The 27,557-nt window shown below is 46.8% G+C and overlaps 3 long non-coding RNA genes across 5 annotated transcripts; all 3 read right to left on the bottom strand.

Annotated features, from left to right (window-relative positions):
• Window positions 1–214: 214 nt before the first annotated feature.
• On the bottom strand, window positions 215–6,629 carry LOC140003053 (uncharacterized). Of its 2 annotated transcripts, none has more exons than XR_011810995.1 (7): window positions 6,495–6,629; window positions 6,168–6,278; window positions 5,633–5,693; window positions 4,029–4,172; window positions 3,883–3,935; window positions 3,393–3,486; window positions 215–1,334 (listed from the first exon to the last, which is right to left on the bottom strand). It is a non-coding gene; the product is annotated as an uncharacterized lncRNA (long non-coding RNA). The 2 variants fall into 2 exon arrangements; XR_011810996.1 differs by having other exon boundaries at window positions 6,168–6,308; window positions 6,495–6,535.
• A 4,086-nt stretch (window positions 6,630–10,715) lies between these two features.
• LOC140003057 (uncharacterized) lies at window positions 10,716–16,108 on the bottom strand. Its single transcript, XR_011811003.1, has 7 exons — window positions 15,974–16,108; window positions 15,647–15,757; window positions 15,112–15,172; window positions 13,508–13,651; window positions 13,362–13,414; window positions 12,872–12,965; window positions 10,716–10,807 (listed from the first exon to the last, which is right to left on the bottom strand). It is a non-coding gene; the product is annotated as an uncharacterized lncRNA (long non-coding RNA).
• Window positions 16,109–19,130: 3,022 nt separating this feature from the next.
• LOC140003052 (uncharacterized) lies at window positions 19,131–25,592 on the bottom strand. 2 transcript variants are annotated; one of them, XR_011810993.1, is made up of 7 exons: window positions 25,458–25,592; window positions 25,131–25,241; window positions 24,596–24,656; window positions 22,992–23,135; window positions 22,846–22,898; window positions 22,356–22,449; window positions 19,131–20,291 (listed from the first exon to the last, which is right to left on the bottom strand). It is a non-coding gene; the product is annotated as an uncharacterized lncRNA (long non-coding RNA). The 2 variants fall into 2 exon arrangements; XR_011810994.1 differs by having other exon boundaries at window positions 25,131–25,271; window positions 25,458–25,498.
• Between the last annotated feature and the right edge of the window lie 1,965 nt (window positions 25,593–27,557).

The raw sequence follows: 27,557 nt of genomic DNA, 5'->3' as shown, positions 1-27,557 counted from the left end.
AAGGAGCAGCCCAGGCAGAAGGAGCTCTCTGATAGCATGCCTGGGGCTCATATAGCATTCAGCCCCGCCCAGCACCCAAACCCAATCACCTGGAAAAGGGGAGGGGCAAAGCACAAGGAAGTAGAAAGAAAGCAGGAGCAGCAGCAGCAGTTTTTTATTATTTTCTTTGTTTGTTTGTTTGTTTTGTTTTTTTTTTTTTGTTTTTGTTTTTTTTAAGATCTGCTTTACTTGAAAAACATGCAGAGAGCAGACAGGTGACCTGTGGTGTTTCTAGAAGCAACAATCCCCATGCTTTTGCTGCAGCTTTTAACATTGAAAGGACGACACGACCAGGCCAGTAACTGGAACTTTTTCAAATGGAATTACGTCAAACAGGTTCATCATCACTTGCAAAAACAGAGAACCAGCATTCACTAGCACGCCAGCCCTGACACCCACCTCCTCCGCAACGCTGACTACTACTGATGCAACATGCTACGGTGCAATACCTCTCTGTTCCCAGCTCCTTTACCTCATCTGCTCACTACATTTACCTGAGAAGTGTGCCCGAACAGACTTATTCTGCAGAGATGAAGAAGGTGGCCCTGCTCACTCTCTTGGCACTACTGCACTTATGCACTCAAGGAACCATACCCCACGGTTTCCCAAAAACAACGTACCTGGCAACCCCTCATAAACGTACTTCTAATACGTAAATTCAAGGACATAAAGCCTAGAAGGCTTTATGGTCTAAAGACTCGACAGACAGAAAACACACAGGCAAAAGCTCCAGAAATATAACAAACTGTCCCTAAACTTGAAACAGACTACCCCTTACGTGCCCACTGCTGCCATTTTCAGACACATGCTCACACAGGGAGCTTCCATGATACATTTCAACTAAACCCTGCTCCATCACTTTAACAGCAAGGTTGTAACTTTGATAATATTTGACATACAGGCAAAGACTCACAGAAAGCCCCGTAATTCGGCAAAAATCAGAAGGGACCCAGAACCACAAAGCAAACACACAAAGTAACATCACCATACCATCCGTAAAACTGCCATAACAACTACTCACCTGAGGAAGAGCTGCGTGCAATACAGGCACCTACTACTAGATTGCTTTACAGTGACAGATCCTACCAGTTACCAACTCAAAAAGATATGCGTACCGGTTTCTACTGGAAAACGCATCAGTCCATAGACTCTGACCCACCTAAAGAACCCTGCAACTGACTGAAGGAAAAACAAAGCGCTTACCCCAAAAAGCAGCCCAGGCAGAATGAGCTCTGTCATGGAATACCTGCAACTCAGTTACCACTAGGTCCCACCTGGAACCTGAAGCCAATCACCTGGGAAAGTGCAAGGGGGAAAGCACAAAAAAAAAAAAAAAAAAAAAAATCAGAAAGGAGCAGTAGCTGTGGTTTCTTTATTCATTTATATGGCTTAGCTCAACAGCATGCAGAGTGCAGACAGGAGAGCTAGGGTGTTTCTAGAAAATCCCCATGCTTTTGCTGCAGCTTTGAATATTAAAAGGACAAACTGACCAAGAAAGTAACTGATTTTTTTTTCCATCTGGAATTAGCTCGATCTTTTATTTACATAAAAAGAAAAATCTAGGAGCAGAACTGTGGGTAGTTAGGGTCTGGTGGCCGGAAGATGTCGCAATGTACGGAAAGGTGGAGCCCCTCCCTTGACGGACAGCAGTGTGTGGTCTGTGATGTAAGCAAGCGGAAGTGACGCTATGGGCCTCGGGTATATAAGCCCATGTGACTCGACAATAAATGCCATTTGCCATCCACCACATTGGTGTCTGTGAGCCGATGGACCGAGCGGCCTGGGGTTGGTCGCCGTGCCGTTCCTGAACCAGGTCGCCACTGCCCCCTGAAGGCAACACAGAACTGATTGCACACCAAAAAAAAAAAAAAAAAAATCCATTCCACTTGCAGGCAAAATCACTTACTTCAGTAAGCTACCTGTGGTGTAAATGCCTGAAGTAACTAGGAAAATAAAACTAACATTCATACTTTTAAGGAAAAGGTACAGCATTGAAGAGGCTTTCAGGGTAGGGCATAACTGCATTATCTGAGCATTCCCTAGGCTCCCAACCTTAGATGCTATCGCGCTGGGGAAACTTGGTGTGCTAGCTCTAAGGAACACCACGGAGCGTAGAGTGGAGTGGAGACACCACGGCTAGGCTCTGTAATCAGGTGGGGCCTCGATTGTTCTTGTGCACAAAGCTGCACTTTTTGCCACCCTAAGCCAAAGACCTGTCATGTTTTGACAAATGCTGTACCCTAGTGTACTTTTTGCTCATTATAATATCATTATAATACCAAAACACACCTCCATCCCAAAAGCTACCCGCCTCCAAGGTGCGACCACCCCTCACTGAGCATGCGCTCTGAATTTCTCGGAGCCTATTACTTTAAACGGAGACGGGAAAACTTTACACCAATCATAACTAAGATATGCTTGACTAGAGCCACTCAAGCTCCACCTAAAAGATAGAAAATAATATAAATTGGCCCAAGAGAGAGGGGATGTTAGGGAAGATACCATCGTCAGGGGAGATACCATCCCGAGGACATACAACATCCTTAGGACCTCCTGACTCCTGGGATCAGTCGACGGGCTGAGCCTCTCTTGCCCCCCCATTGGGACGCCTTTGGGTGAGATCTGAATATTTGCTTATAAATCTCCATAGAGTCTTTGATCCTTTTAACGCGTTTATTTCTAGGCTGCGCACCTGTAACACCTGTAACACCTATAACACCTGTGTATTTCATGCATACTAGCTTGCTTTTGCAGATAGTCACTATCACCGGCAATCCAAAAGAACCTGATTACCTGTTGCTGTAATAAACCATACTTGATTGCATTGTGATAGCTCTCATTAATGCAACTAGGGTGAGGGTGGTTATCCGTGATAGTTCAGTGTTCTGAATCTAACCAGACCCCCAGACGGTTAATGCATTGTTGGTGAATGTCTGAACGGACCCCCAGGTGGTTAATACGTTTTTGGTGAATGTCTGAGCGGACCCCCAGGCGGTTATTACGTTTTTGGTGAATGTCCGAACGGACCCCCAGTTTTGGTGAATGTCCGACTGGTTCAGTACTCTGAATCCAACCGGGCCCGTAACGGTTAATCAGCTACACCCCTTTAACGCGACACTACCTGAGAACCAAAAGGCTATGCTGATGGGTCAAAACACACTACAGGACACTGGGGCCAGGCCCTCCGCTGCACCCACTTAAAACCCATCCCTACACTCACCAAGGTGCAACCCCAACACAAAAAAACAAACAGACGCAGCATTTCAGCACCTGCTTTGTTCCGATTCTAAAGACTAACACCACAGCCCACATTGCCTGGGACACCTGATAAACAGAAGAGAAAGCAGCCATACCCTTTTCAAGCCATCCCTGCACGTGTCGCTCCTTGATCATCTGCAACCTCTTCTCCAATCCTCAACCACTTCTCTAGAGAGCCTGCCATGGCACCTGTAAAGCAAGATGGATACCCTTCGCACTCACCTCGTGCTACTTGGCAGTTCTGCTCCGATCCAGCTCACAACCAGCCCGCCCTTCTCGTGCTGCTCTTCAGAGTGCAGCTTGGCCCCACTCAGCCTGTGTGAGACAAATGTGAAACAAAAAGAAAAGCATAGGCTGAAGCAGCATCCAAAGCCACAGCACAGCTGGGACAGTTACTCTCATCTGCTGCCTTACCTCCGTGCCCTGCCCTCCCCTCCCCTCGAGGCAGATGCTTCCATCTGCTCTCTTAGGCCAGCTACAACACCCCTGAAATATAAACAGGATTTTTACTGTACTTTGTGTAGTTCAGTAACTGCAGTGACAACTGCACCCCTAAATTACCTTCTATATCTGTTCATCACTCACCTTGCCAAAAGCAGCTCTGGTCGTCAAGTCCCGTGTCGTACACTGTGTTTCAGCTTTAACAAATGAAAACAGGCACAAGAGAATCAATCATTCAGCTGCCAGCATTAGCACCCATCCCTCAACAACACAAAAGGGACCCCATTTACAATACTATCGTTTCAAAACAGCAGCCTCCTTGCCTCAGCACCTCAGAAGTAGATCAAGCCAGTCACCCAGTTGCCTCCCGAGTGCTGAACAGTTCCAGAAGGAGCTCTTTCCTGTGACAGGTTCCTCCAAAGGTTTACGCTCTACTGGGGACAGGAAAGAAATAAAAATAAAAAATTCAAAACCCCATATCTGTAAGCTTTCAAGATTCGACAGACCTCCTCAAGCACACCGTTCAAGTGCTATGCGAGCAGTTGCTCGCAAGCAGCTCAACTCTCCCCCCTCCAGTCTGCCAAACACCACAGAGATGACTGTGCCAGCTGCCCTTCAGTACGTGCCCAGAGGCAGACTGGATATCTTTACCAAAACAGTCCAGACAATGTATTAGTACACCCATGCACTGCCACGTTACCTGTCATCACTAACTGCCAGGCAGGACAGCTCCAGACCAAACACGTACACACACACAGGCACGCCACAAACACTACAAACAAAACACACAACACAAGGCACAAGAAAAAGTGACCCCCAAAAAGAAAGCCCTACAGCAACAGCACGTCAGAACAGGTGCTCTGCACCAGACCCCAGGAGAGACTCAAATGTCACAACATGCAACTGGAAGCAACTGCCAGAACTGGGATGACGGAGGCCTAAAAAGCCTGCCTTCAAGACAAGAGACCAGAAGGATGGGGACTGAAAACCCCCTAAGAAGACACTTAGGAAATCAATTCCCAAGCAAGAGCTCCTGATGCGGCCCAGATGACTTCTGCAAGAGTGAGGATGGAAACAGACGTGATCTCCAACCGAATATGATGCACAAGACCTGAAACAGATCTGCACCCATGCTTTTGCCGCACTTTTTTTTAACATTAAAAGGACAATACTTGCTGGGTCGTAACTAGAACATTCCTAACTGGAACTGGCTCAAACTTTTATTTACAATGAATGAAAGATCTAGGAGCAAAACAGACTATACACCAAAACAATCAATTCCATTCCACCCCCAGGAAAAAATCACATACTCTCATCCCCTCCTGTACCTCAGCCGCTTGCCTGCCCCACGTGGCACATGCTTCCATCTCTTCTCTTTACCCACTTATAGCGCCTCTAAAAGGCAAACTGGAATTTTACGCTATTGGATGTAGGAAAATAACTTCAGTGACAACCACACCCCCAAAATTAACAGCTACCTCTGCTCATCACGCACCAGAGTCACTGCAGAGGCAGCTGGTTGACACATCCTGCACTGCACACTGCATTTCAGCCTGAACAAAAGAAAAACACAGGCAGAAGATAAACATTCAGCTGCCAGCAGTAGCACCCATCCCTCAACAACATAAGCGACCCCAGCTTTACTTTTATCCTTTCAAAACAGCACTCCACTTGCCTCTGGACCTGCAAATTAGGTCCAAGCTTGAAAGGAGCGGCCAGCATCATCCACACCACCGGGGAACACAAAAGGACAAAAGAACCACTGTGCTTGCAAGCGCCCACCTGCCACGCTGCTCCTCTATCCCAGACAGACTCACCTCGGACCCTCTGAGGGAAACACCTGAGTGTCTTCCCTTCGCTTCAGGTAAGGGATGACCAGGCTGACAACACTCACCCTCCCTCACTGCTCCGCGACACGAGGATTTCCCTTTCCTGTCCACGACCGCACAAAGCACCTGCAAAAAAACAACAAAACAAAACAAAACAAAAGACAGAAAAGCACACTCTGAGGCACCTCACAGCCACAGCGTACCTGCTCCAAGACCTCTCTCTTCCCAGCTCTGGTACTTCAGCTGCTCACCAGCTCTAACTCAGATTCTTCGCCCACTGCACCACAGCAAACTCTGCCCAGGCCACACAACACACACTACACAAGCTACATTGCTTAAGACACACGAAAGCTGGAACGTTCCAGCCCAACAATTAGTCACGTCGCACAGGAAGGATGCCGCATACTCCTAGAAACCAAACCTTCCAGTCCTGAGCAGCTCCCCACCTCCTCATTCTAACCACACTCAGCAAACACACTGTTTGACCCTCAAAAAAAAAAAAAAAAGAACATGCACACACACAAAGAAAAACAACCGAGCTCCACAAATGCCAAAAAGACATGCACACACACAAGCCTCGGCAGGGGTAATCAAACTTACCCTTTGCAGATGAAAGAGGTGACTCTGATACAACTCTGCTCAGTCTCTTGGTAATGCTGCATCTACGCTGCCAAGCCATATGTAGCATTCAATCAAGCTGGTTTTAGTCCTCTGGAGAGTTACACAAGTGGGTTTATACATCTAGAGATTAAAATATAGCTCAAAAACAGAAGAGTATCCCACCATCCCAAAAAAACAGTGAGCCAGCAGCCCCTACTAAACATCCCGCTACTGAGTGAATTCCAAGCACTTAAAATCCAGAAATCCATAGGCTCCAGTCTGCCTAGAGAACCCTGCAACTGACTGAAGGAAAACCAAAGCACTTACCCCAAAGAGCAGCCCAAGCAGAAGGAGCTCTCTGCTAGCATGCCTGGGGCTCATATAGCATTCAGCCCCGCCCAGCACCCAAACCCAATCACCTGGGAAAGGGGAGGGGCAAAGCACAAGGAAGTAGGAAGAGAGCAAAAGAAGCAGCTGTGGTTTTTTTTTTTCCTTTTTTTTTAAGATCTGGTTTATCTCAAAAACATTCCGAGAGCAGACAAGAGACCTGTGGTGTTTCTAGAAGCAAAACTCCCCTTTTGCTTTTGCTGCAGCTTTTAATGTTGAACGGATAACGTCACCAAGCAAGTAACTGAAACTTCTTCAACTGGAATTAGTTTAAACACGCTCACCGTCATCTGCAAACACAGAGAACCAGCATTCACTAGCCCTAACCCTAACCCCTAACCCTAACCCCAACCCTCACCCTAAACTCTAACCCTAGCCCCAGCCCTAGTCCCCGAGAACTGCATTTCCCGGTATGCTCTGGGCGCTCAACATGGCCTCCCGGAAGTCCGGAGTCCCAGAACTACATTTCCCGGCATGCTCTGGGCAATCAACGCGGCCTACCGGAAGCCTTGTGACGGAAAACTACACCTACCAGCATTCCCTGCACAGCCGGCACGGCCAATCAGAGGCCGAGTTGTCGAGAACTGCATTTAACAGCACTCCCTGGAACCCTAGCCCTTACCGCCCTTACACAAAAAAGCCGCAAGCCCTAACCCTAAAAATCCTCGAAACCCCTACAGACCTGACCCAAACTAAACCCCTGAAGACCTATGCCTAAAAGCCCTAACCCAAACACTTAAGACGCTCACAGCGCCCAAGCCCACAAAATTAAGACGCTCAAATCCCAAACCCAACCCAAAATATTAAGATGCTCAAAACCCTAACCCAGGAGAACCTAACCTGAAAAAAAAAAATAATAAGAAGATCTTAAAACCCTAACCGTAAATAACTGACCAAAAATAAAACCCTAAGAACCTAACCCTAAAAAAACTATCAACACTACAACCCAAAAAACTCCAAAACCCTGACACGCTAACCCTGAAACCCTTAAAACCCTAACCCTCAAATCCCTAAAATCCTAACCGTTAAAACTCCAACCCTAAAACTAAAAACCTTAAAATCCTAAACATAAACCCTGAGAACGCTTACCCTGAAACCCAACCCTAGGGCCCTATCCCTGAAGCCTTAAAACCGCGAATCAATCTTTGGGAAATAACATAGGCTCAGGAGAGGATCTCAGTACAGTAGCATTTGTATTTGAGATTACAATGGCGGGTGTCCCGCAAGCAGGAGGGCACCTACCGATTCCATACACAGTTTATATACTTTTTTTTTTCCCTCCCAAGGACCAGGACCCTCCCGTTTCCCCATTAACTGTGCAATCCAGGTTTATACTCTACCTGGTGCTTCACCGAAAACACACAGCTGCTGGCCTGTTACAAGTCACATTTCTTTTGAGGCTTTTACTCTTTGAGGTGGTAATGTTTCTTACACCGTGATTTCCACTTAATTGTTGTAAGGATTCTGGTTGTCTGCATTTTACAAGGTTGTCTGTTGTAATAAATGACTAAGTCCCAAATAGGATTACAATCAAAGTTTACAATTTATTAAATGAATAGAGGTAAGCAAACAGCACTGGGTGCGCCGGGAGTCTCTGCTCCACCGAGACGCACACAAGTCACAGCAGGCGGCTGGTTTTTATGCTCCTGGGCTAATACATATTCATTACTACTTCTAGAAAAGGCAGGGTTATTATAACTAGTTCCTGGAATCCCAACCCGCCCACTGGCGCATGTGTTATCAGTCTCTGGTGGTCCCTCTGCGGGTCTCTCGTACTGAAGGCTCATAGTCTTCCTCCCAGGCTTTTCCCTTGTCCTTCTCCTTTGTCCATCTTGGCTGGATGTCAGAGACTTGCATAGTGCCCCATGCAATAGTCATAACAGTTAGCAGTTATTCTGAAACCCCTTTGTTCTCTTGTCCCCTATTAACCCGAATTGCTGGACCATTCCTCTGCAAGATGAGAAGAGGCAAAGAGAGCAGGAGGAACAGCAGCCCTGTTTTTGGTCTGGCTTAGTTCAACAGGGGGCAGCACAAGCAACCAGGCTGTTTCTCTTCAAAGACTTGCCTTAGCATTGGTGAAGGAAACTGACCGGGCCGACAACCCTCTTACCTTTTTGCACCACTCCACACCATGGGGACTTCATCTCTCCAAGGCTGCACGAGGGAAGGGCGGAAACAAGAAAAAAAGCACATCCTGAGGCACCTCATAACCACAGCCTACCTACTGCAATACTTGTGTCTCTCTTCCCAGCTGCTTCATCTCTGTGGCTCTCCATCTCCAAACCACATTCTTTTTAACTGCCATGCAGAGTGGCAGTCCTCCGGGCGTCATAGAGCAGCACCATATTTTTTTTATTTTTATTAGTATTTTTTAATTTCAAAATAGCAGTCCGCTTCCCTCTGGAGATGGACAGTAGGTCCAGCCAGTCACCGAGTTGCCAACACAGAGCTTCACAGTTCCAGAAGGCGCTCTTTCCTTTCACCGATTCCTTATAAATGTTATCTACCACTGGCAAAAGCAATAAACAGACTGCAAACATGCACTGCCATCTTTGACAAACTTTATGTTTTCAATTTTATTATTTCAAAGAGAGCAGTCCACTTGCCTCTCCATCTGTGAAGTAGATCAAACCAGTCACTACGTTGCCGAACAAGAACTTGACGGTTCCAGAAAGCGCTGTTACCTTTGACCGGTTCCTCCTAATGTTTACCTACTGCTGGTTTATACATTTAGAGATTAAAATACAGCTCAAAAACAGAAGAGTATCCCACCATCCCAAAAAACAGTGAGCCAGAAACCTCTATTAAACATCCCTCTCCTAAGTGAATTCCAAGCACTTAAAAATTCTAGAAATCTATAAACTCCAGCCTGCCTAGAGAACCCTGCAACTGACTAAAGGAAAAACAAAGCACTTACCCCAAGGAGCAGCCCAGGCAGAAGGAGCTCTCTGATAGCATGCCTGGGGCTCATATAGCATTCAGCCCCGCCCAGCACCCAAACCCAATCACCTGGAAAAGGGGAGGGGCAAAGCACAAGGAAGTAGAAAGAAAGCAGGAGCAGCAGCAGCAGTTTTTTATTATTTTCTTTCTTTGTTTGTTTGTTTTGTTTTTTTTTTTTGTTTTTGTTTTTTTTAAGATCTGCTTTACTTGAAAAACATGCAGAGAGCAGACAGGTGACCTGTGGTGTTTCTAGAAGCAACAATCCCCATGCTTTTGCTGCAGCTTTTAACATTGAAAGGACGACACGACCAGGCCAGTAACTGGAACTTTTTCAAATGGAATTACGTCAAACAGGTTCATCATCACTTGCAAAAACAGAGAACCAGCATTCACTAGCACGCCAGCCCCGACACCCACCTCCTCCGCAACGCTGACTACTACTGATGCAACATGCTACGGTGCAATACCTCTCTGTTCCCAGCTCCTTTACCTCATCTGCTCACTACATTTACCTGAGAAGTGTGCCCGAACAGACTTATTCTGCAGAGATGAAGAAGGTGGCCCTGCTCACTCTCTTGGCACTACTGCACTTATGCACTCAAGGAACCATACCCCACGGTTTCCCAAAAACAACGTACCTGGCAACCCCTCATAAACGTACTTCTAATACGTAAATTCAAGGACATAAAGCCTAGAAGGCTTTATGGTCTAAAGACTCGACAGACAGAAAACACACAGGCAAAAGCTCCAGAAATATAACAAACTGTCCCTAAACTTGAAACAGACTACCCCTTACGTGCCCACTGCTGCCATTTTCAGACACATGCTCACACAGGGAGCTTCCATGATACATTTCAACTAAACCCTGCTCCATCACTTTAACAGCAAGGTTGTAACTTTGATAATATTTGACATACAGGCAAAGACTCACAGAAAGCCCCGTAATTCGGCAAAAATCAGAAGGGACCCAGAACCACAAAGCAAACACACAAAGTAACATCACCATACCATCCGTAAAACTGCCATAACAACTACTCACCTGAGGAAGAGCTGCGTGCAATACAGGCACCTACTACTAGATTGCTTTACAGTGACAGATCCTACCAGTTACCAACTCAAAAAGATATGCGTACCGGTTTCTACTGGAAAACGCATCAGTCCATAGACTCTGACCCACCTAAAGAACCCTGCAACTGACTGAAGGAAAAACAAAGCGCTTACCCCAAAAAGCAGCCCAGGCAGAATGAGCTCTGTCATGGAATACCTGCAACTCAGTTACCACTAGGTCCCACCTGGAACCTGAAGCCAATCACCTGGGAAAGTGCAAGGGGGAAAGCACAAAAAAAAAAAAAAAAAAAAAAAATCAGAAAGGAGCAGTAGCTGTGGTTTCTTTATTCATTTATATGGCTTAGCTCAACAGCATGCAGAGTGCAGACAGGAGAGCTAGGGTGTTTCTAGAAACAAAAATCCCCATGCTTTTGCTGCAGCTTTGAATATTAAAAGGACAAACTGACCAAGAAAGTAACTGATTTTTTTTTCCATCTGGAATTAGCTCGATCTTTTATTTACATAAAAAGAAAAATCTAGGAGCAGAACTGTGGGTAGTTAGGGTCTGGTGGCCGGAAGATGTCGCAATGTACGGAAAGGTGGAGCCCCTCCCTTGACGGACAGCAGTGTGTGGTCTGTGATGTAAGCAAGCGGAAGTGACGCTATGGGCCTCGGGTATATAAGCCCATGTGACTCGACAATAAATGCCATTTGCCATCCACCACATTGGTGTCTGTGAGCCGATGGACCGAGCGGCCTGGGGTTGGTCGCCGTGCCGTTCCTGAACCAGGTCGCCACTGCCCCCTGAAGGCAACACAGAACTGATTGCACACCAAAAAAAAAAAAAAAAAAATCCATTCCACTTGCAGGCAAAATCACTTACTTCAGTAAGCTACCTGTGGTGTAAATGCCTGAAGTAACTAGGAAAATAAAACTAACATTCATACTTTTAAGGAAAAGGTACAGCATTGAAGAGGCTTTCAGGGTAGGGCATAACTGCATTATCTGAGCATTCCCTAGGCTCCCAACCTTAGATGCTATCGCGCTGGGGAAACTTGGTGTGCTAGCTCTAAGGAACACCACGGAGCGTAGAGTGGAGTGGAGACACCACGGCTAGGCTCTGTAATCAGGTGGGGCCTCGATTGTTCTTGTGCACAAAGCTGCACTTTTTGCCACCCTAAGCCAAAGACCTGTCATGTTTTGACAAATGCTGTACCCTAGTGTACTTTTTGCTCATTATAATATCATTATAATACCAAAACACACCTCCATCCCAAAAGCTACCCGCCTCCAAGGTGCGACCACCCCTCACTGAGCATGCGCTCTGAATTTCTCGGAGCCTATTACTTTAAACGGAGACGGGAAAACTTTACACCAATCATAACTAAGATATGCTTGACTAGAGCCACTCAAGCTCCACCTAAAAGATAGAAAATAATATAAATTGGCCCAAGAGAGAGGGGATGTTAGGGAAGATACCATCGTCAGGGGAGATACCATCCCGAGGACATACAACATCCTTAGGACCTCCTGACTCCTGGGATCAGTCGACGGGCTGAGCCTCTCTTGCCCCCCCATTGGGACGCCTTTGGGTGAGATCTGAATATTTGCTTATAAATCTCTATAGAGTCTTTGATCCTTTTAACGCGTTTATTTCTAGGCTGCGCACCTGTAACACCTGTAACACCTATAACACCTGTGTATTTCATGCATACTAGCTTGCTTTTGCAGATAGTCACTATCACCGGCAATCCAAAAGAACCTGATTACCTGTTGCTGTAATAAACCATACTTGATTGCATTGTGATAGCTCTCATTAATGCAACTAGGGTGAGGGTGGTTATCCGTGATAGTTCAGTGTTCTGAATCTAACCAGACCCCCAGACGGTTAATGCATTGTTGGTGAATGTCTGAACGGACCCCCAGGTGGTTAATACGTTTTTGGTGAATGTCTGAGCGGACCCCCAGGCGGTTATTACGTTTTTGGTGAATGTCCGAACGGACCCCCAGTTTTGGTGAATGTCCGACTGGTTCAGTACTCTGAATCCAACCGGGCCCGTAACGGTTAATCAGCTACACCCCTTTAACGCGACACTACCTGAGAACCAAAAGGCTATGCTGATGGGTCAAAACACACTACAGGACACTGGGGCCAGGCCCTCCGCTGCACCCACTTAAAACCCATCCCTACACTCACCAAGGTGCAACCCCAACACAAAAAAACAAACAGACGCAGCATTTCAGCACCTGCTTTGTTCCGATTCTAAAGACTAACACCACAGCCCACATTGCCTGGGACACCTGATAAACAGAAGAGAAAGCAGCCATACCCTTTTCAAGCCATCCCTGCACGTGTCGCTCCTTGATCATCTGCAACCTCTTCTCCAATCCTCAACCACTTCTCTAGAGAGCCTGCCATGGCACCTGTAAAGCAAGATGGATACCCTTCGCACTCACCTCGTGCTACTTGGCAGTTCTGCTCCGATCCAGCTCACAACCAGCCCGCCCTTCTCGTGCTGCTCTTCAGAGTGCAGCTTGGCCCCACTCAGCCTGTGTGAGACAAATGTGAAACAAAAAGAAAAGCATAGGCTGAAGCAGCATCCAAAGCCACAGCACAGCTGGGACAGTTACTCTCATCTGCTGCCTTACCTCCGTGCCCTGCCCTCCCCTCCCCTCGAGGCAGATGCTTCCATCTGCTCTCTTAGGCCAGCTACAACACCCCTGAAATATAAACAGGATTTTTACTGTACTTTGTGTAGTTCAGTAACTGCAGTGACAACTGCACCCCTAAATTACCTTCTATATCTGTTCATCACTCACCTTGCCAAAAGCAGCTCTGGTCGTCAAGTCCCGTGTCGTACACTGTGTTTCAGCTTTAACAAATGAAAACAGGCACAAGAGAATCAATCATTCAGCTGCCAGCATTAGCACCCATCCCTCAACAACACAAAAGGGACCCCATTTACAATACTATCGTTTCAAAACAGCAGCCTCCTTGCCTCAGCACCTCAGAAGTAGATCAAGCCAGTCACCCAGTTGCCTCCCGAGTGCTGAACAGTTCCAGAAGGAGCTCTTTCCTGTGACAGGTTCCTCCAAAGGTTTACGCTCTACTGGGGACAGGAAAGAAATAAAAATAAAAAATTCAAAACCCCATATCTGTAAGCTTTCAAGATTCGACAGACCTCCTCAAGCACACCGTTCAAGTGCTATGCGAGCAGTTGCTCGCAAGCAGCTCAACTCTCCCCCCTCCAGTCTGCCAAACACCACAGAGATGACTGTGCCAGCTGCCCTTCAGTACGTGCCCAGAGGCAGACTGGATATCTTTACCAAAACAGTCCAGACAATGTATTAGTACACCCATGCACTGCCACGTTACCTGTCATCACTAACTGCCAGGCAGGACAGCTCCAGACCAAACACGTACACACACACAGGCACGCCACAAACACTACAAACAAAACACACAACACAAGGCACAAGAAAAAGTGACCCCCAAAAAGAAAGCCCTACAGCAACAGCACGTCAGAACAGGTGCTCTGCACCAGACCCCAGGAGAGACTCAAATGTCACAACATGCAACTGGAAGCAACTGCCAGAACTGGGATGACGGAGGCCTAAAAAGCCTGCCTTCAAGACAAGAGACCAGAAGGATGGGGACTGAAAACCCCCTAAGAAGACACTTAGGAAATCAATTCCCAAGCAAGAGCTCCTGATGCGGCCCAGATGACTTCTGCAAGAGTGAGGATGGAAACAGACGTGATCTCCAACCGAATATGATGCACAAGACCTGAAACAGATCTGCACCCATGCTTTTGCCGCACTTTTTTTTAACATTAAAAGGACAATACTTGCTGGGTCGTAACTAGAACATTCCTAACTGGAACTGGCTCAAACTTTTATTTACAATGAATGAAAGATCTAGGAGCAAAACAGACTATACACCAAAACAATCAATTCCATTCCACCCCCAGGAAAAAATCACATACTCTCATCCCCTCCTGTACCTCAGCCGCTTGCCTGCCCCACGTGGCACATGCTTCCATCTCTTCTCTTTACCCACTTATAGCGCCTCTAAAAGGCAAACTGGAATTTTACGCTATTGGATGTAGGAAAATAACTTCAGTGACAACCACACCCCCAAAATTAACAGCTACCTCTGCTCATCACGCACCAGAGTCACTGCAGAGGCAGCTGGTTGACACATCCTGCACTGCACACTGCATTTCAGCCTGAACAAAAGAAAAACACAGGCAGAAGATAAACATTCAGCTGCCAGCAGTAGCACCCATCCCTCAACAACATAAGCGACCCCAGCTTTACTTTTATCCTTTCAAAACAGCACTCCACTTGCCTCTGGACCTGCAAATTAGGTCCAAGCTTGAAAGGAGCGGCCAGCATCATCCACACCACCGGGGAACACAAAAGGACAAAAGAACCACTGTGCTTGCAAGCGCCCACCTGCCACGCTGCTCCTCTATCCCAGACAGACTCACCTCGGACCCTCTGAGGGAAACACCTGAGTGTCTTCCCTTCGCTTCAGGTAAGGGATGACCAGGCTGACAACACTCACCCTCCCTCACTGCTCCGCGACACGAGGATTTCCCTTTCCTGTCCACGACCGCACAAAGCACCTGCAAAAAAACAACAAAACAAAACAAAACAAAAGACAGAAAAGCACACTCTGAGGCACCTCACAGCCACAGCGTACCTGCTCCAAGACCTCTCTCTTCCCAGCTCTGGTACTTCAGCTGCTCACCAGCTCTAACTCAGATTCTTCGCCCACTGCACCACAGCAAACTCTGCCCAGGCCACACAACACACACTACACAAGCTACATTGCTTAAGACACACGAAAGCTGGAACGTTCCAGCCCAACAATTAGTCACGTCGCACAGGAAGGATGCCGCATACTCCTAGAAACCAAACCTTCCAGTCCTGAGCAGCTCCCCACCTCCTCATTCTAACCACACTCAGCAAACACACTGTTTGACCCTCAAAAAAAAAAAAAAAAGAACATGCACACACACAAAGAAAAACAACCGAGCTCCACAAATGCCAAAAAGACATGCACACACACAAGCCTCGGCAGGGGTAATCAAACTTACCCTTTGCAGATGAAAGAGGTGACTCTGATACAACTCTGCTCAGTCTCTTGGTAATGCTGCATCTACGCTGCCAAGCCATATGTAGCATTCAATCAAGCTGGTTTTAGTCCTCTGGAGAGTTACACAAGTGGGTTTATACATCTAGAGATTAAAATATAGCTCAAAAACAGAAGAGTATCCCACCATCCCAAAAAAACAGTGAGCCAGCAGCCCCTACTAAACATCCCGCTACTGAGTGAATTCCAAGCACTTAAAATCCAGAAATCCATAGGCTCCAGTCTGCCTAGAGAACCCTGCAACTGACTGAAGGAAAACCAAAGCACTTACCCCAAAGAGCAGCCCAAGCAGAAGGAGCTCTCTGCTAGCATGCCTGGGGCTCATATAGCATTCAGCCCCGCCCAGCACCCAAACCCAATCACCTGGGAAAGGGGAGGGGCAAAGCACAAGGAAGTAGGAAGAGAGCAAAAGAAGCAGCTGTGGTTTTTTTTTTTCCTTTTTTTTTAAGATCTGGTTTATCTCAAAAACATTCCGAGAGCAGACAAGAGACCTGTGGTGTTTCTAGAAGCAAAACTCCCCTTTTGCTTTTGCTGCAGCTTTTAATGTTGAACGGATAACGTCACCAAGCAAGTAACTGAAACTTCTTCAACTGGAATTAGTTTAAACACGCTCACCGTCATCTGCAAACACAGAGAACCAGCATTCACTAGCCCTAACCCTAACCCCTAACCCTAACCCCAACCCTCACCCTAAACTCTAACCCTAGCCCCAGCCCTAGTCCCCGAGAACTGCATTTCCCGGTATGCTCTGGGCGCTCAACATGGCCTCCCGGAAGTCCGGAGTCCCAGAACTACATTTCCCGGCATGCTCTGGGCAATCAACGCGGCCTACCGGAAGCCTTGTGACGGAAAACTACACCTACCAGCATTCCCTGCACAGCCGGCACGGCCAATCAGAGGCCGAGTTGTCGAGAACTCCATTTAACAGCACTCCCTGGAACCCTAGCCCTTACCGCCCTTACACAAAAAAGCCGCAAGCCCTAACCCTAAAAATCCTCGAAACCCCTACAGACCTGACCCAAACTAAACCCCTGAAGACCTATGCCTAAAAGCCCTAACCCAAACACTTAAGACGCTCACAGCGCCCAAGCCCACAAAATTAAGACGCTCAAATCCCAAACCCAACCCAAAATATTAAGATGCTCAAAACCCTAACCCAGGAGAACCTAACCTGAAAAAAAAAAATAATAAGAAGATCTTAAAACCCTAACCGTAAATAACTGACCAAAAATAAAACCCTAAGAACCTAACCCTAAAAAAACTATCAACACTACAACCCAAAAAACTCCAAAACCCTGACACGCTAACCCTGAAACCCTTAAAACCCTAACCCCCAAATCCCTAAAATCCTAACCGTTAAAACTCCAACCCTAAAACTAAAAACCTTAAAATCCTAAACATAAACCCTGAGAACGCTTACCCTGAAACCCAACCCTAGGGCCCTATCCCTGAAGCCTTAAAACCGCGAATCAATCTTTGGGAAATAACATAGGCTCAGGAGAGGATCTCAGTACAGTAGCATTTGTATTTGAGATTACAATGGCGGGTGTCCCGCAAGCAGGAGGGCACCTACCGATTCCATACACAGTTTATATACTTTTTTTTTTCCCTCCCAAGGACCAGGACCCTCCCGTTTCCCCATTAACTGTGCAATCCAGGTTTATACTCTACCTGGTGCTTCACCGAAAACACACAGCTGCTGGCCTGTTACAAGTCACATTTCTTTTGAGGCTTTTACTCTTTGAGGTGGTAATGTTTCTTACACCGTGATTTCCACTTAATTGTTGTAAGGATTCTGGTTGTCTGCATTTTACAAGGTTGTCTGTTGTAATAAATGACTAAGTCCCAAATAGGATTACAATCAAAGTTTACAATTTATTAAATGAATAGAGGTAAGCAAACAGCACTGGGTGCGCCGGGAGTCTCTGCTCCACCGAGACGCACACAAGTCACAGCAGGCGGCTGGTTTTTATGCTCCTGGGCTAATACATATTCATTACTACTTCTAGAAAAGGCAGGGTTATTATAACTAGTTCCTGGAATCCCAACCCGCCCACTGGCGCATGTGTTATCAGTCTCTGGTGGTCCCTCTGCGGGTCTCTCGTACTGAAGGCTCATAGTCTTCCTCCCAGGCTTTTCCCTTGTCCTTCTCCTTTGTCCATCTTGGCTGGATGTCAGAGACTTGCATAGTGCCCCATGCAATAGTCATAACAGTTAGCAGTTATTCTGAAACCCCTTTGTTCTCTTGTCCCCTATTAACCCGAATTGCTGGACCATTCCTCTGCAAGATGAGAAGAGGCAAAGAGAGCAGGAGGAACAGCAGCCCTGTTTTTGGTCTGGCTTAGTTCAACAGGGGGCAGCACAAGCAACCAGGCTGTTTCTCTTCAAAGACTTGCCTTAGCATTGGTGAAGGAAACTGACCGGGCCGACAACCCTCTTACCTTTTTGCACCACTCCACACCATGGGGACTTCATCTCTCCAAGGCTGCACGAGGGAAGGGCGGAAACAAGAAAAAAAGCACATCCTGAGGCACCTCATAACCACAGCCTACCTACTGCAATACTTGTGTCTCTCTTCCCAGCTGCTTCATCTCTGTGGCTCTCCATCTCCAAACCACATTCTTTTTAACTGCCATGCAGAGTGGCAGTCCTCCGGGCGTCATAGAGCAGCACCATATTTTTTTTATTTTTATTAGTATTTTTTAATTTCAAAATAGCAGTCCGCTTCCCTCTGGAGATGGACAGTAGGTCCAGCCAGTCACCGAGTTGCCAACACAGAGCTTCACAGTTCCAGAAGGCGCTCTTTCCTTTCACCGATTCCTTATAAATGTTATCTACCACTGGCAAAAGCAATAAACAGACTGCAAACATGCACTGCCATCTTTGACAAACTTTATGTTTTCAATTTTATTATTTCAAAGAGAGCAGTCCACTTGCCTCTCCATCTGTGAAGTAGATCAAACCAGTCACTACGTTGCCGAACAAGAACTTGACGGTTCCAGAAAGCGCTGTTACCTTTGACCGGTTCCTCCTAATGTTTACCTACTGCTGGTTTATACATTTAGAGATTAAAATACAGCTCAAAAACAGAAGAGTATCCCACCATCCCAAAAAACAGTGAGCCAGAAACCTCTATTAAACATCCCTCTCCTAAGTGAATTCCAAGCACTTAAAAATTCTAGAAATCTATAAACTCCAGCCTGCCTAGAGAACCCTGCAACTGACTAAAGGAAAAACAAAGCACTTACCCCAAGGAGCAGCCCAGGCAGAAGGAGCTCTCTGATAGCATGCCTGGGGCTCATATAGCATTCAGCCCCGCCCAGCACCCAAACCCAATCACCTGGAAAAGGGGAGGGGCAAAGCACAAGGAAGTAGAAAGAAAGCAGGAGCAGCAGCAGCAGTTTTTTATTATTTTCTTTCTTTGTTTGTTTGTTTTGTTTTTTTTTTTTTTTTTGTTTTTGTTTTTTTTAAGATCTGCTTTACTTGAAAAACATGCAGAGAGCAGACAGGTGACCTGTGGTGTTTCTAGAAGCAACAATCCCCATGCTTTTGCTGCAGCTTTTAACATTGAAAGGACGACACGACCAGGCCAGTAACTGGAACTTTTTCAAATGGAATTACGTCAAACAGGTTCATCATCACTTGCAAAAACAGAGAACCAGCATTCACTAGCACGCCAGCCCTGACACCCACCTCCTCCGCAACGCTGACTACTACTGATGCAACATGCTACGGTGCAATACCTCTCTGTTCCCAGCTCCTTTACCTCATCTGCTCACTACATTTACCTGAGAAGTGTGCCCGAACAGACTTATTCTGCAGAGATGAAGAAGGTGGCCCTGCTCACTCTCTTGGCACTACTGCACTTATGCACTCAAGGAACCATACCCCACGGTTTCCCAAAAACAACGTACCTGGCAACCCCTCATAAACGTACTTCTAATACGTAAATTCAAGGACATAAAGCCTAGAAGGCTTTATGGTCTAAAGACTCGACAGACAGAAAACACACAGGCAAAAGCTCCAGAAATATAACAAACTGTCCCTAAACTTGAAACAGACTACCCCTTACGTGCCCACTGCTGCCATTTTCAGACACATGCTCACACAGGGAGCTTCCATGATACATTTCAACTAAACCCTGCTCCATCACTTTAACAGCAAGGTTGTAACTTTGATAATATTTGACATACAGGCAAAGACTCACAGAAAGCCCCGTAATTCGGCAAAAATCAGAAGGGACCCAGAACCACAAAGCAAACACACAAAGTAACATCACCATACCATCCGTAAAACTGCCATAACAACTACTCACCTGAGGAAGAGCTGCGTGCAATACAGGCACCTACTACTAGATTGCTTTACAGTGACAGATCCTACCAGTTACCAACTCAAAAAGATATGCGTACCGGTTTCTACTGGAAAACGCATCAGTCCATAGACTCTGACCCACCTAAAGAACCCTGCAACTGACTGAAGGAAAAACAAAGCGCTTACCCCAAAAAGCAGCCCAGGCAGAATGAGCTCTGTCATGGAATACCTGCAACTCAGTTACCACTAGGTCCCACCTGGAACCTGAAGCCAATCACCTGGGAAAGTGCAAGGGGGAAAGCACAAAAAAAAAAAAAAAAAAAAAAAATCAGAAAGGAGCAGTAGCTGTGGTTTCTTTATTCATTTATATGGCTTAGCTCAACAGCATGCAGAGTGCAGACAGGAGAGCTAGGGTGTTTCTAGAAACAAAAATCCCCATGCTTTTGCTGCAGCTTTGAATATTAAAAGGACAAACTGACCAAGAAAGTAACTGATTTTTTTTTCCATCTGGAATTAGCTCGATCTTTTATTTACATAAAAAGAAAAATCTAGGAGCAGAACTGTGGGTAGTTAGGGTCTGGTGGCCGGAAGATGTCGCAATGTACGGAAAGGTGGAGCCCCTCCCTTGACGGACAGCAGTGTGTGGTCTGTGATGTAAGCAAGCGGAAGTGACGCTATGGGCCTCGGGTATATAAGCCCATGTGACTCGACAATAAATGCCATTTGCCATCCACCACATTGGTGTCTGTGAGCCGATGGACCGAGCGGCCTGGGGTTGGTCGCCGTGCCGTTCCTGAACCAGGTCGCCACTGCCCCCTGAAGGCAACACAGAACTGATTGCACACCAAAAAAAAAAAAAAAAAAATCCATTCCACTTGCAGGCAAAATCACTTACTTCAGTAAGCTACCTGTGGTGTAAATGCCTGAAGTAACTAGGAAAATAAAACTAACATTCATACTTTTAAGGAAAAGGTACAGCATTGAAGAGGCTTTCAGGGTAGGGCATAACTGCATTATCTGAGCATTCCCTAGGCTCCCAACCTTAGATGCTATCGCGCTGGGGAAACTTGGTGTGCTAGCTCTAAGGAACACCACGGAGCGTAGAGTGGAGTGGAGACACCACGGCTAGGCTCTGTAATCAGGTGGGGCCTCGATTGTTCTTGTGCACAAAGCTGCACTTTTTGCCACCCTAAGCCAAAGACCTGTCATGTTTTGACAAATGCTGTACCCTAGTGTACTTTTTGCTCATTATAATATCATTATAATACCAAAACACACCTCCATCCCAAAAGCTACCCGCCTCCAAGGTGCGACCACCCCTCACTGAGCATGCGCTCTGAATTTCTCGGAGCCTATTACTTTAAACGGAGACGGGAAAACTTTACACCAATCATAACTAAGATATGCTTGACTAGAGCCACTCAAGCTCCACCTAAAAGATAGAAAATAATATAAATTGGCCCAAGAGAGAGGGGATGTTAGGGAAGATACCATCGTCAGGGGAGATACCATCCCGAGGACATACAACATCCTTAGGACCTCCTGACTCCTGGGATCAGTCGACGGGCTGAGCCTCTCTTGCCCCCCCATTGGGACGCCTTTGGGTGAGATCTGAATATTTGCTTATAAATCTCTATAGAGTCTTTGATCCTTTTAACGCGTTTATTTCTAGGCTGCGCACCTGTAACACCTGTAACACCTATAACACCTGTGTATTTCATGCATACTAGCTTGCTTTTGCAGATAGTCACTATCACCGGCAATCCAAAAGAACCTGATTACCTGTTGCTGTAATAAACCATACTTGATTGCATTGTGATAGCTCTCATTAATGCAACTAGGGTGAGGGTGGTTATCCGTGATAGTTCAGTGTTCTGAATCTAACCAGACCCCCAGACGGTTAATGCATTGTTGGTGAATGTCTGAACGGACCCCCAGGTGGTTAATACGTTTTTGGTGAATGTCTGAGCGGACCCCCAGGCGGTTATTACGTTTTTGGTGAATGTCCGAACGGACCCCCAGTTTTGGTGAATGTCCGACTGGTTCAGTACTCTGAATCCAACCGGGCCCGTAACGGTTAATCAGCTACACCCCTTTAACGCGACACTACCTGAGAACCAAAAGGCTATGCTGATGGGTCAAAACACACTACAGGACACTGGGGCCAGGCCCTCCGCTGCACCCACTTAAAACCCATCCCTACACTCACCAAGGTGCAACCCCAACACAAAAAAACAAACAGACGCAGCATTTCAGCACCTGCTTTGTTCCGATTCTAAAGACTAACACCACAGCCCACATTGCCTGGGACACCTGATAAACAGAAGAGAAAGCAGCCATACCCTTTTCAAGCCATCCCTGCACGTGTCGCTCCTTGATCATCTGCAACCTCTTCTCCAATCCTCAACCACTTCTCTAGAGAGCCTGCCATGGCACCTGTAAAGCAAGATGGATACCCTTCGCACTCACCTCGTGCTACTTGGCAGTTCTGCTCCGATCCAGCTCACAACCAGCCCGCCCTTCTCGTGCTGCTCTTCAGAGTGCAGCTTGGCCCCACTCAGCCTGTGTGAGACAAATGTGAAACAAAAAGAAAAGCATAGGCTGAAGCAGCATCCAAAGCCACAGCACAGCTGGGACAGTTACTCTCATCTGCTGCCTTACCTCCGTGCCCTGCCCTCCCCTCCCCTCGAGGCAGATGCTTCCATCTGCTCTCTTAGGCCAGCTACAACACCCCTGAAATATAAACAGGATTTTTACTGTACTTTGTGTAGTTCAGTAACTGCAGTGACAACTGCACCCCTAAATTACCTTCTATATCTGTTCATCACTCACCTTGCCAAAAGCAGCTCTGGTCGTCAAGTCCCGTGTCGTACACTGTGTTTCAGCTTTAACAAATGAAAACAGGCACAAGAGAATCAATCATTCAGCTGCCAGCATTAGCACCCATCCCTCAACAACACAAAAGGGACCCCATTTACAATACTATCGTTTCAAAACAGCAGCCTCCTTGCCTCAGCACCTCAGAAGTAGATCAAGCCAGTCACCCAGTTGCCTCCCGAGTGCTGAACAGTTCCAGAAGGAGCTCTTTCCTGTGACAGGTTCCTCCAAAGGTTTACGCTCTACTGGGGACAGGAAAGAAATAAAAATAAAAAATTCAAAACCCCATATCTGTAAGCTTTCAAGATTCGACAGACCTCCTCAAGCACACCGTTCAAGTGCTATGCGAGCAGTTGCTCGCAAGCAGCTCAACTCTCCCCCCTCCAGTCTGCCAAACACCACAGAGATGACTGTGCCAGCTGCCCTTCAGTACGTGCCCAGAGGCAGACTGGATATCTTTACCAAAACAGTCCAGACAATGTATTAGTACACCCATGCACTGCCACGTTACCTGTCATCACTAACTGCCAGGCAGGACAGCTCCAGACCAAACACGTACACACACACAGGCACGCCACAAACACTACAAACAAAACACACAACACAAGGCACAAGAAAAAGTGACCCCCAAAAAGAAAGCCCTACAGCAACAGCACGTCAGAACAGGTGCTCTGCACCAGACCCCAGGAGAGACTCAAATGTCACAACATGCAACTGGAAGCAACTGCCAGAACTGGGATGACGGAGGCCTAAAAAGCCTGCCTTCAAGACAAGAGACCAGAAGGATGGGGACTGAAAACCCCCTAAGAAGACACTTAGGAAATCAATTCCCAAGCAAGAGCTCCTGATGCGGCCCAGATGACTTCTGCAAGAGTGAGGATGGAAACAGACGTGATCTCCAACCGAATATGATGCACAAGACCTGAAACAGATCTGCACCCATGCTTTTGCCGCACTTTTTTTTAACATTAAAAGGACAATACTTGCTGGGTCGTAACTAGAACATTCCTAACTGGAACTGGCTCAAACTTTTATTTACAATGAATGAAAGATCTAGGAGCAAAACAGACTATACACCAAAACAATCAATTCCATTCCACCCCCAGGAAAAAATCACATACTCTCATCCCCTCCTGTACCTCAGCCGCTTGCCTGCCCCACGTGGCACATGCTTCCATCTCTTCTCTTTACCCACTTATAGCGCCTCTAAAAGGCAAACTGGAATTTTACGCTATTGGATGTAGGAAAATAACTTCAGTGACAACCACACCCCCAAAATTAACAGCTACCTCTGCTCATCACGCACCAGAGTCACTGCAGAGGCAGCTGGTTGACACATCCTGCACTGCACACTGCATTTCAGCCTGAACAAAAGAAAAACACAGGCAGAAGATAAACATTCAGCTGCCAGCAGTAGCACCCATCCCTCAACAACATAAGCGACCCCAGCTTTACTTTTATCCTTTCAAAACAGCACTCCACTTGCCTCTGGACCTGCAAATTAGGTCCAAGCTTGAAAGGAGCGGCCAGCATCATCCACACCACCGGGGAACACAAAAGGACAAAAGAACCACTGTGCTTGCAAGCGCCCACCTGCCACGCTGCTCCTCTATCCCAGACAGACTCACCTCGGACCCTCTGAGGGAAACACCTGAGTGTCTTCCCTTCGCTTCAGGTAAGGGATGACCAGGCTGACAACACTCACCCTCCCTCACTGCTCCGCGACACGAGGATTTCCCTTTCCTGTCCACGACCGCACAAAGCACCTGCAAAAAAACAACAAAACAAAACAAAACAAAAGACAGAAAAGCACACTCTGAGGCACCTCACAGCCACAGCGTACCTGCTCCAAGACCTCTCTCTTCCCAGCTCTGGTACTTCAGCTGCTCACCAGCTCTAACTCAGATTCTTCGCCCACTGCACCACAGCAAACTCTGCCCAGGCCACACAACACACACTACACAAGCTACATTGCTTAAGACACACGAAAGCTGGAACGTTCCAGCCCAACAATTAGTCACGTCGCACAGGAAGGATGCCGCATACTCCTAGAAACCAAACCTTCCAGTCCTGAGCAGCTCCCCACCTCCTCATTCTAACCACACTCAGCAAACACACTGTTTGACCCTCAAAAAAAAAAAAAAAAGAACATGCACACACACAAAGAAAAACAACCGAGCTCCACAAATGCCAAAAAGACATGCACACACACAAGCCTCGGCAGGGGTAATCAAACTTACCCTTTGCAGATGAAAGAGGTGACTCTGATACAACTCTGCTCAGTCTCTTGGTAATGCTGCATCTACGCTGCCAAGCCATATGTAGCATTCAATCAAGCTGGTTTTAGTCCTCTGGAGAGTTACACAAGTGGGTTTATACATCTAGAGATTAAAATATAGCTCAAAAACAGAAGAGTATCCCACCATCCCAAAAAAACAGTGAGCCAGCAGCCCCTACTAAACATCCCGCTACTGAGTGAATTCCAAGCACTTAAAATCCAGAAATCCATAGGCTCCAGTCTGCCTAGAGAACCCTGCAACTGACTGAAGGAAAACCAAAGCACTTACCCCAAAGAGCAGCCCAAGCAGAAGGAGCTCTCTGCTAGCATGCCTGGGGCTCATATAGCATTCAGCCCCGCCCAGCACCCAAACCCAATCACCTGGGAAAGGGGAGGGGCAAAGCACAAGGAAGTAGGAAGAGAGCAAAAGAAGCAGCTGTGGTTTTTTTTTTTCCTTTTTTTTTAAGATCTGGTTTATCTCAAAAACATTCCGAGAGCAGACAAGAGACCTGTGGTGTTTCTAGAAGCAAAACTCCCCTTTTGCTTTTGCTGCAGCTTTTAATGTTGAACGGATAACGTCACCAAGCAAGTAACTGAAACTTCTTCAACTGGAATTAGTTTAAACACGCTCACCGTCATCTGCAAACACAGAGAACCAGCATTCACTAGCCCTAACCCTAACCCCTAACCCTAACCCCAACCCTCACCCTAAACTCTAACCCTAGCCCCAGCCCTAGTCCCCGAGAACTGCATTTCCCGGTATGCTCTGGGCGCTCAACATGGCCTCCCGGAAGTCCGGAGTCCCAGAACTACATTTCCCGGCATGCTCTGGGCAATCAACGCGGCCTACCGGAAGCCTTGTGACGGAAAACTACACCTACCAGCATTCCCTGCACAGCCGGCACGGCCAATCAGAGGCCGAGTTGTCGAGAACTCCATTTAACAGCACTCCCTGGAACCCTAGCCCTTACCGCCCTTACACAAAAAAGCCGCAAGCCCTAACCCTAAAAATCCTCGAAACCCCTACAGACCTGACCCAAACTAAACCCCTGAAGACCTATGCCTAAAAGCCCTAACCCAAACACTTAAGACGCTCACAGCGCCCAAGCCCACAAAATTAAGACGCTCAAATCCCAAACCCAACCCAAAATATTAAGATGCTCAAAACCCTAACCCAGGAGAACCTAACCTGAAAAAAAAAAATAATAAGAAGATCTTAAAACCCTAACCGTAAATAACTGACCAAAAATAAAACCCTAAGAACCTAACCCTAAAAAAACTATCAACACTACAACCCAAAAAACTCCAAAACCCTGACACGCTAACCCTGAAACCCTTAAAACCCTAACCCCCAAATCCCTAAAATCCTAACCGTTAAAACTCCAACCCTAAAACTAAAAACCTTAAAATCCTAAACATAAACCCTGAGAACGCTTACCCTGAAACCCAACCCTAGGGCCCTATCCCTGAAGCCTTAAAACCGCGAATCAATCTTTGGGAAATAACATAGGCTCAGGAGAGGATCTCAGTACAGTAGCATTTGTATTTGAGATTACAATGGCGGGTGTCCCGCAAGCAGGAGGGCACCTACCGATTCCATACACAGTTTATATACTTTTTTTTTTCCCTCCCAAGGACCAGGACCCTCCCGTTTCCCCATTAACTGTGCAATCCAGGTTTATACTCTACCTGGTGCTTCACCGAAAACACACAGCTGCTGGCCTGTTACAAGTCACATTTCTTTTGAGGCTTTTACTCTTTGAGGTGGTAATGTTTCTTACACCGTGATTTCCACTTAATTGTTGTAAGGATTCTGGTTGTCTGCATTTTACAAGGTTGTCTGTTGTAATAAATGACTAAGTCCCAAATAGGATTACAATCAAAGTTTACAATTTATTAAATGAATAGAGGTAAGCAAACAGCACTGGGTGCGCCGGGAGTCTCTGCTCCACCGAGACGCACACAAGTCACAGCAGGCGGCTGGTTTTTATGCTCCTGGGCTAATACATATTCATTACTACTTCTAGAAAAGGCAGGGTTATTATAACTAGTTCCTGGAATCCCAACCCGCCCACTGGCGCATGTGTTATCAGTCTCTGGTGGTCCCTCTGCGGGTCTCTCGTACTGAAGGCTCATAGTCTTCCTCCCAGGCTTTTCCCTTGTCCTTCTCCTTTGTCCATCTTGGCTGGATGTCAGAGACTTGCATAGTGCCCCATGCAATAGTCATAACAGTTAGCAGTTATTCTGAAACCCCTTTGTTCTCTTGTCCCCTATTAACCCGAATTGCTGGACCATTCCTCTGCAAGATGAGAAGAGGCAAAGAGAGCAGGAGGAACAGCAGCCCTGTTTTTGGTCTGGCTTAGTTCAACAGGGGGCAGCACAAGCAACC

This window comes from Anas platyrhynchos, chromosome 8, assembly GCF_047663525.1.
Source record: "Anas platyrhynchos isolate ZD024472 breed Pekin duck chromosome 8, IASCAAS_PekinDuck_T2T, whole genome shotgun sequence".
Lineage (NCBI taxonomy): Eukaryota > Metazoa > Chordata > Aves > Anseriformes > Anatidae > Anas > Anas platyrhynchos.
The sequence above is the reverse complement of the archived record's forward strand: the minus strand, read 5'-3'. Positions and strand labels throughout refer to the sequence as shown.